The 9093-nt window shown below is 40.6% G+C and overlaps 1 pseudogene; it reads left to right on the top strand.

Moving 5' to 3' along the window:
• Positions 1-255: 255 nt before the first annotated feature.
• On the top strand, positions 256-1864 carry LOC149261647 (calcium-transporting ATPase, endoplasmic reticulum-type pseudogene; annotated as a pseudogene).
• The last annotated feature ends 7229 nt before the right edge of the window (positions 1865-9093 follow it).

A 9093-nucleotide genomic window follows, 5' to 3' on the forward strand; every position in this document is an offset into this window, starting at 1 on the left:
GAGGTGCAGGGGCACTCTACAGGCGTTTCTACAGGAAGTCGTCTACAGGAAACGCAGAAAACAGCTCTGCAGAAGGAAAACCCGAGATTTTTGTCAAAATTCAAGCTTGAAATGAGAAAAGTAGTTAAAGCTCGTGTCCAAGGCTACCAGGGTTCTTGAAAGTATTGATTTTGGGGTTTTTCAAACGCATTATAGATCGGTTAATGGTGGAGCAATCTGTTTGAATTCAGAATCTGATCATCTATTTCATAGTCCATGGAGGACAAGATATTCCCTGCTTGGTCTAAAACTGTTGAAGAATGCTTAGAAGAATATGATGTGAGCTTAGAGAATGGTTTAAATTCTCATGAATTGGAAAAACGCCGTCAAATATATGGATGGAATGAGCTCCAGAAGAAAAATGGTACACCTTTGTGGAAGCTGGCAGTGGAGCAATTTGATGATACAGTTGTTCAAATACTTCTGCCGGCAGCTGGCATTTCATTTCTTCTTGCCTACTTTCGTGATAATGTGTCTTCTGAGGAGGGCATAACAGCCTATGTAGAGCCCCTGGTCATTCTCCTGATTCTCATCCTCAATGCCATTGTTGGAGTATGGCAGGAGAATAATTCTGAGAAGGCTTTGGAAGCTCCCAAAGAAATGCAATCTGATCATGCAAAGGTCTTGAGAGATGGACATTATGTTGTAGATCTTCCCTCCAGAGAACTTGTTCCAGGAGATATAGTGGAACTGAAGGTGGGAGACAAGGTTCCTGCAGACATGAGAATTGTGTCCCTCAAGACAACAACCTTTAGGATGGAGCAGAGCTCCCTGACCAGAGAGAGCATGCCTGTGGTCAAAAGAACATATCCAGCCACCTTGTGTGACTGTGAGTTGCAGTCAAAAGCATGCATGGTGTTTGCAGGAACTACAGTTACCAATGGCTGCTGCACATGCATTGTTGTGAGCACTGGCATGTTTACAGAAATAGGTAAAATTCAGGCACAAATTCAGGAAGCTTCAATGGAATGTCATGATACACCTTTGAAAAGAAAGTTAGATGAATTTGGTGAAAGACTGACAACAGTGATTGGTGCCATTTGTATTCTTGTCTGGATCATGAACTACAAATATTTTCTTTCATGGAAAGTCATAGATGGGTGGCCAAAAAAATATCAAGTTTTCCTTTGAGAAATGTACGTACTACTTTAAGATTGTTGTTGCTCTGGCAGTTGCTGCTATACCAGAGGGATTGCCTGCTGTGATTACTACATGTTTGGCTCTTGGCACTTGTAAGAGGGCACAAAAGAATGTTATTGTGCATAAGTTACCGAGCGTGGAGACTTTGGGTGGCACCACAGTGATTTTCTCTGATAAGACAGGTACTCTTACAACCAATCAGATGTCTGTGAGTGAGTTTATAGCCATAGGGCACAGTGTTGGTTCACTTAGAGAGTTTACTGTTGAAGGAACAACATATAATCCTGAGGATGGAAAAATATTGGATTGGCCTGCACATAATATGGGGGAAAATTGAGAAACTCTGGCAGAAGTTGCTGCAGTTTGTAATGATGCAGGGATATCTTGTCAAGGTCACCAGTTCCGTGCTACTGGTATTCCCACTAAGGCAGCCTTGAAGGTATTGGTTGAAAAAATGGGAGTTCCAGACCCAATGGCAGGTGATACAAGTGCCATTCTCAACAGTGGCACAGTGAAATTGGGCAATTGTGATTGGTGGATACAAAGATCAAAGAGGCGGGCTTTATTGGAGTTTGATTGTGATCGAAAATCCATGGGTGTTATTGTCATGGAACCAATGGGACAAAATCGTCTGCTAGTGAAGGGTGCCATGGAAAATTTGCTTGAAAGGAGTGCTTTTCAATAACTTGCAGATGGATCAGTTGTTGAATTAGATGATGCATCAAGGGAATTACTCTTGAGGAAGTTTCATCAACTGAGTTCAAAGGCTTTGCGTTGTTTGGGACTTTCTACAGGAAGTTCTGTATTTTTACCAGAAACATCCTGTAGAAGCCTTTGGGCAGGCCAGAATCAAGTATGGAGAGGGATTTGAAGCTTGAAGTCTGTTGAGGAGGCATGAAACCACTCTTCTCTTCCATCCTCCATGGGTTTTATCTCCTTTCACCACCATTTCAACCATCATATTAAATATACTTACACAATCATACCAAGGCTGAGAATTCTCTAGGAAAAGGAGCAGACAGTGGGAAGAAGCAGAGAGAAAAGCATGGTTTTCATGACAGAGAAGAGGACATCACTTCAGGAGCTTGGCATGACAAGGAGGCCACCAGGGCCATCAAAGATGAGGAGATAGATTGGTTGCTCAGAGGATGAGCAACACTTTCAGTAGGGGGGTGATGATGAGCCCCAAAAATGGATAGTTATTTGGGCTCATTCAACCTCCTAATTCAACTTAATCCACCATTCTCATTAGTTTATTGCATGTTTTTATTATATTTATGCTAATAGAGTGAATTGGGTTAGTCATTATGCCAACAAGTCTAATGGGTGCTTTGTGTAGCCTTTTTGGTCAACTTGGAGACAAAATTGAAGGTTTTAATGAGCACTTGGCAGCCAAATTCGTGGGAGAACAAGGGAGAGGATTTGTAGGAAGGTGTCCCCTTCATTTATGGGCCCTTACCTCGAATTCTCCACCATCAGCTCGGAGTTCAAAGGCCACCAAATCAATTAGCACAAGGGCAGCCAAGCAAGTCAAGTAGGACTGTTGTTAACTACAAGTCTTGGGCAGCCGAGTCCCTAAAGTTTAGGAGGGTTGTTGGGGTCCTCAATTTGTATAAATAAGAAGGCTTAGGGCCTCATTTTGGTTAGCTGGTAGTTATTCATTTCATAGTCTTGTTGTAGTCATTTTGTAGTTCGATTTTTAGGCAATAGATTAGTTTTGCTGTCAGCTCATTTTCAAGTTCTCCTTGTGGACAGTTTTGATGTAACTCTTCATTTCTTGATCAATAAAGATGAATCCAGCTTTGCACCAGCTCTAAATATCTCTTAGGAGGCTGTAGCTCTTGGGGTTGGGCCCATCTCAAGCGCCCAGTACCTCCTTTTTTTACCTTTATGTGTCTTTGCTGCATTCTTAGAGTAAAATCTGCTATTTAGATTTAAAACTTGTTGTGTTATTTAGGTTGCTTTTGATGATTAAAGTAGATTTTCATGTTCAGATTGATTTGGATAGATTAATAACATAAAGGATCCTTGGAAAAAGGGGCTCAAGCACCTCTGATCTTACCTCTCCCTCAGTGGGATCGTGAGTTGGGACAAAGGTGACCTTGCTGCCCACAAAAACGTTGTTTTGCTTCACCATGCAAGTATTAGTGTTGGATTCTTAGTTGTCAAACTTGATATCAGTTTTGACTGCATGCTTAGGGTTATGATTGCTTAGTTGCATAGTTAGTTCATCTGATTCTGTGCAAATAAACTTCTATTCCATTTCTTTTGCTACTATCTAGGTCAGATTAGGTCAAGGTAATTAGGTTCTTGATTTTCCAAGTCTTCATTTGTTAAATTCGAAAAATAAATTGCAGAGCACCTGTTATCCTTCTCTATCTACCCATAATCCATCAGATAATCTGCTCCAACCCTTAGTCCATGATTCGTACCCTTCATTTGCCATACTTTCCCCACCTTGCCCTAATTCCTACATTCTTGTGCATCATCGCTTCCTCCATCCTTGAACAAATCCAACCGCTCCTTAGCCTCATCCACCAAGTCCTAGACCTCTTCACACCCCTATTTCACCTCCATACTCATTCCTCCCTCTTTTTCCCTCCATCCATGCTCCAAAATCCCATTTCGAAACATCCTGTAGAAGAATTACAGAACATCCTGTAGAAATCCTGAACATCCTGTAGAACCCCTGCAGACTTCCTGTAGAAGCTCATAAACACGGTTTCTTGGTAGCCAAACTTTGTGAGACTCTCTAGAAGGGTGTTAGGGACCCCTTAGACCCTCTATGAACCTTCCCAACCTTTCCCAAGCATTTCTCCTCCTTGATCCACTTCTGCACAGTCAAAAATAGTTAGAAGCACATGCATGATAATTCCAACAACTTAAACAAAAATACAAAAAGATGTTTTCTTCAGATAGAGGTAGTCTAGACACATGTATTTTACCTTCATAGAAGTAATGGCATCTCTTTTAGTAGTTTGCATACTCTCCTTTGCGTCAGTAGGACTAGATGGTAGAATTAGGGTTTGCTAGGGTTTGCGTTTCTTTTTGGCTCTTAGTTTCTTTTTGCAATTAGATTAGCTTCCTTCGAGTTAGCTTTCATCCATAAATTAAAAAGCTTCTTCTAAGAGCTCATAGAAGTTGGCTTAAGCTCCTAGCGGACTTGTGCCAGCTGACCAAGTGATAGCTGCGGCAAGAGCTAGTACTTGTGCATACAGCACCGTCGCTTCCAAGTTTGTTACGAACTACTGGGTTGATAAAATTAAAGAAGGGAGTTCGAGGAGTTGTAGCATTATTGCTACAATACTGGCGCTCACCACTTGGACTTCCAAACCTTGTAGGTTTTAACCCCGTACAGAAATTACCTACATACAAATTAAAAAAAAAAAAACAGAAAATAAACAATGGTGAGAGAAAAAACATAAAACAAATATTTCCCCTAGATCCAAAAACCGGGACTACCAAATTGATTTTTCAGTATATTCCTTTCAATGTTACAATATATATATATATATATATATATATATATATATATATAGATACATGTTGAAGCATCCATTAACCCCATATTAGAACATAATCATAGTTCCCTTGATTAGATCTACAAAATACCATGGGAAGAAAACCATCAAGCCCAAAATCATGTGCGAAAACCATGCACAAAACCATAGGTAGGTCTACCCACCTAATATACCCAACAAACATTTACATTTCTAATTTTCTTGAAAATTACATAATTACATCCACAAATTATGTGGAAACATGATAACACATATGACTCTTAAGATGACACTTTGGCAAGACATAACTTGCCACTAATGATATGGACCTTATGATGGTGTTTCAATGCCAAGCTTCTCTTCTTATTGCTATCTCTGTATCTTCATGATATATTTTTCATGTTCTTCTTCTTTCTCCTCCAAAAGGATTGAAGACATGGAATATTTTATGTGATATGGATCTTCCAACTTTTGTCACGTCATGGTGTCCCTTCATCTTCTTGTTCATGGATCATCATGTTTTGTAGTCTTCTTGAGACCAATCTTTTATGTGATATGGATCTTCCAAATTTTGTCACGTCATGGTGTCCCTTCATCTTCTTGTTTGGGGATCATCCTATTTGTAGTCTTCTTGAGTATCACCTTGCATGGTCTCCTTGTCATATTTCTTGAACGCCATCTTTTCATGTCAATAAACAGCACCTGCAAGTGAAATTCACTCATGACAATATGACATTAGTCCAGAAATAGCATATTCTATCTTTCTTGTTGCAATTCACTAATTAGCTGGAGACTTAGTGTTGGAAAAATAAGAAGGCTCAGGGATTGCGTAGTGCACAATTCCAAGAGGCAGGAGTGAGAGACTAATGACTATGATTGCGTAATGCGCAATGGCTGGAGGCTTAAGAAGTAATACTCTGCAGTTGAGGGTCACAGTGAGGCAGGATTACCCATGTGAATGCACAATCTGCAGTTTAGGAGAGAGATTGGGCCATTGGATTTCACAGTTTCCCAGTTTAGGGAGGCAAAGAAACTAGTTGCTGACTGAAACTACACAGTGTGCAGCAAGAGGTTGGCTGGGGGGAAATATTGTATAGTTTTGGGGATCAAGAGGTTGTTCTTGAGCAATTTGATTGTGCAATACATATTCCTTGGAGGAAGTGACTATGCATTGTGTAGTTCTAGGAGGCTGGGATGATAATTGAGGCTTGCAACTCCGTAATTCGCAGTTCAAGGAGGAAAAGTGAAGAAAGGTTGGTTGGGCAAGGAACTTTCCATAATTTGACTAAGTGTGAGATCAATGAGACTAGGGTACGACTTGAACATGATCAAACACTCTGGATGATTGAAAACAAAAAAATGCACATTTAATACCCAAAATCAGGATGAACCCATTGATATGACAGTGAAACGACACTTATATCCAAGTGCAACACTTATGATGCATTTTACGACACATGCAATGACACCAACAACAAAAAAGTGCATAATACTTTTGGAATGAGTCTAATACATGTCTCTATGATATATATGACCCATTAGTACCAAATTATCCTCATAAAAATGTGTTATAACTTGTTGGGTTGTGTTATATTCTTTCCATGACTAGCCCACGTAGTTAACCGGGGGGTTAGAGGGAGGGCGGAGCACCCCCTTCGTTGTGTCAATTGTGTAGCGGGGGGCAGTCGCAGGGGGTTTTAGGTGTACCCGTAACCCCACTTTATGGAGTCCAGGGCAGCGCCCCAGAAAATTTTGGCTTTGGACCCTATGTTAGGTTGGGTGGACCCACCTATGGTTTTGTGCATGATTTTCGCACATGTTTTTGGACGCGATGGTTTTCGGTCCATGGTTTTGGACACGATGGTTTTTCGGTCCATGGTTTTGGATGCGATGGTTTTTCAGTCCATGGCATTGGATGCTTTAGCATGTATAAATATGTTTTATGTGTTATGATCTCATATTGTTTATTTTCTGTGTTTTAGAATTCGTATGCAGGTAATATCTGTACGAGGTTAAAACCTACATTTGGTATCGAAGTTGTTTTGGCTTCAAGAGGATGCCTTTGTTGTTGAGGGGTTTCGCTCGAGCATGTGGTAGACCCTGTTTAGTGGGAGATCTGTGAGATTGATTCTGCTGGTGAAAGAAGATGGAGAGCAGTGGAAAGATAGAGATCGAGAAATTTAATGGTCAGAGTTTTGAATTGTGGAAACTCAAGATGGAGGATCTGTTGGTGGATAAAGATCAGTGGATCGCGGTAGATCTGGGTACTAAACCAAGGGAAGTGTATGATGAAGAATGGAAGAAGTTGGATCGGAAGGTAAAGAGCACAATACGATTGTGTGTCTCAGATTCAGTATTGTTGAATGTATCAGGGGAAGCTACGGCGAAGGCTTTCTGGGAAAAGTTAGGGACTTTGTACCAATCTAAGTCTCTGGTGAATAAACTGTTCCTGTGGAAAAAAATGTATAACCTAAGGATGAAAGATGGAGACTCGGTGACAAAGCATCTGAATGAATTTAATACTATGGTAAGTCAGTTAGCATCTGTTGATATTAAAATTTCAGATGAAGATAAGTGCATCAGTTTATTGTGTTCTCTACCAGATTCGTGGGATAGTCTAGTTATTGCAATAGGTAGCAATGCAACTGCCTTGCAGTTTGATGAAATAGTCTCATCCTTGCTGGCGGAGGAGATGAGACAGAAAAATATAGAAAGACAGAATGGTGATGCCTTGTATGTATGAGAACGGTCCCAGAACAGAAACAAAAATAAGTCATCGAGTAGGAGATCTAAATCTCCAGGAAAACTTGTAAAGGTGGTGTGCTGGAAATGCGGAAAGGAAGGGCACTACAAAAGGTACTGTAAATCTAAATCTCTTGATAAAGGAAAGGGATATAATGATGCTCCTTCTATAGAGGCGAAAACCACCTCAGATGAAGGTGGGGATGTGTACTTGGCTTCTTCAAGTACACATGTAAATCATGAGGCACGGTTGATTGACTCAAGTGCATCCTTTCACTTCACTCACCATAGAGAGTGGTTCTACGAGTATGAGAAATACGATGGTGGTGATGTCTTCTTAGGGGATGATAGGAAGGCTAGAATCATCAGTCACAGAAAAGTAAAGTTGAAGTTGCAAGGTGGAAGGGTTAGAACACTTTCGGGTGTTCTGCATATTCCTGCATTGGCTAGAAATCTGATTTCTGTAAGCAAGCTGGATGATGCAGGTGTAAAAAAAGTGTTCGAGAAGGATACCTGCAAGATGGTTCGAGGAGCACTGGTATTGATGCAGGGAGTTCGTATTGGAACTCTGTACAAGCTGCAAGGTGGCATTGTTATTGATGGGTGCAATAGTTCTATGGTTCTTGAAAGTGGAGCAGAAAATCTAGTGGTCTCTAGAGAAAATACCATGTTGTGGCATCAAAGGCTTGGACATATTGCAGAGAAGGGCCTTCGAATACTTCATGGTAAAGGTATGGTAGAAGGTATGAGTAATAGCTCTCTAGATTTTTATTTCTGTAAAAATTATGTATATGGGAAGCAGAATCAGGTGAGTTTCCCCTCTCGTAGTAAGAGGGCGAAACAGATATTAGAGCTTGTGCACAGTGATGTGTTTGGACCTGTGAAGGCTCCACACTGGGTAAGTCTGTGTACTATGTATCATTTATAGATGACTTCTCAGGGAATACATGAATATATTTCCTTAAGAAGAAATCTGAAGTCTTTGAAAGGTTTAAAGAGTTTAAGGCTCTAGTGGAAAACCAGACAGAAAAGAAGATAAAGGTGTTGAGGACAGATAATGGTGGAGAGTTTTGCAACAAAGGAATTTGAAGAATTTTGTAAGAAGTGTGGTATATCACGGCAAAATACTACTCCATATACACCTTAGCAAAATGGAGTTGCAAAAAGAATGAACAAGACGTTGATGGAAAGGGCAAGAAGCATGCTCAGTGGTGTCGGGTTAGGACAGTGATTCTGGGCAGAGGCGGTGGATACTGCATGTTACCTGGTCAACGGGTCACCTTCATCAGCGTTGGAGGATAAGACTCCACGAGAGGTATGGACTGGTAAGAAACCCTCTCTTTCACATCTAAGGATATTTGGATGTGATGCATATGTACATGTTCGAAAGGAGAAAAGAACCAAGTTGGATAGTAAATCTGAAAAGTGCATCTTTATTGGGTATAAGGATGGTTTAAAGGGTTATAAACTTTGGAACCCAGTAACAAGGAAGGTTGTGTACAGCTGAGATGTGGTGTTCAGAGAGGTGAAAGATGTTATTAAACATGAAGTCCAACCAAAGGAACCTGAGAAGATAGATTTTGAGATAAAGGAGGAAGAATCAGACTCTACAGCAGAGGAGGAATCAGAAGATGAAGAGCCACAAGCTCCGGCTATGGGAAGATCAGTTCAA

The sequence above is a fragment of the Pinus tabuliformis genome, chromosome 6 (assembly GCF_031772625.1).
Source record: "Pinus tabuliformis cultivar Carrire ecotype Pingquan chromosome 6, CPIR1, whole genome shotgun sequence".
NCBI lineage: Eukaryota > Viridiplantae > Streptophyta > Pinopsida > Pinales > Pinaceae > Pinus > Pinus tabuliformis.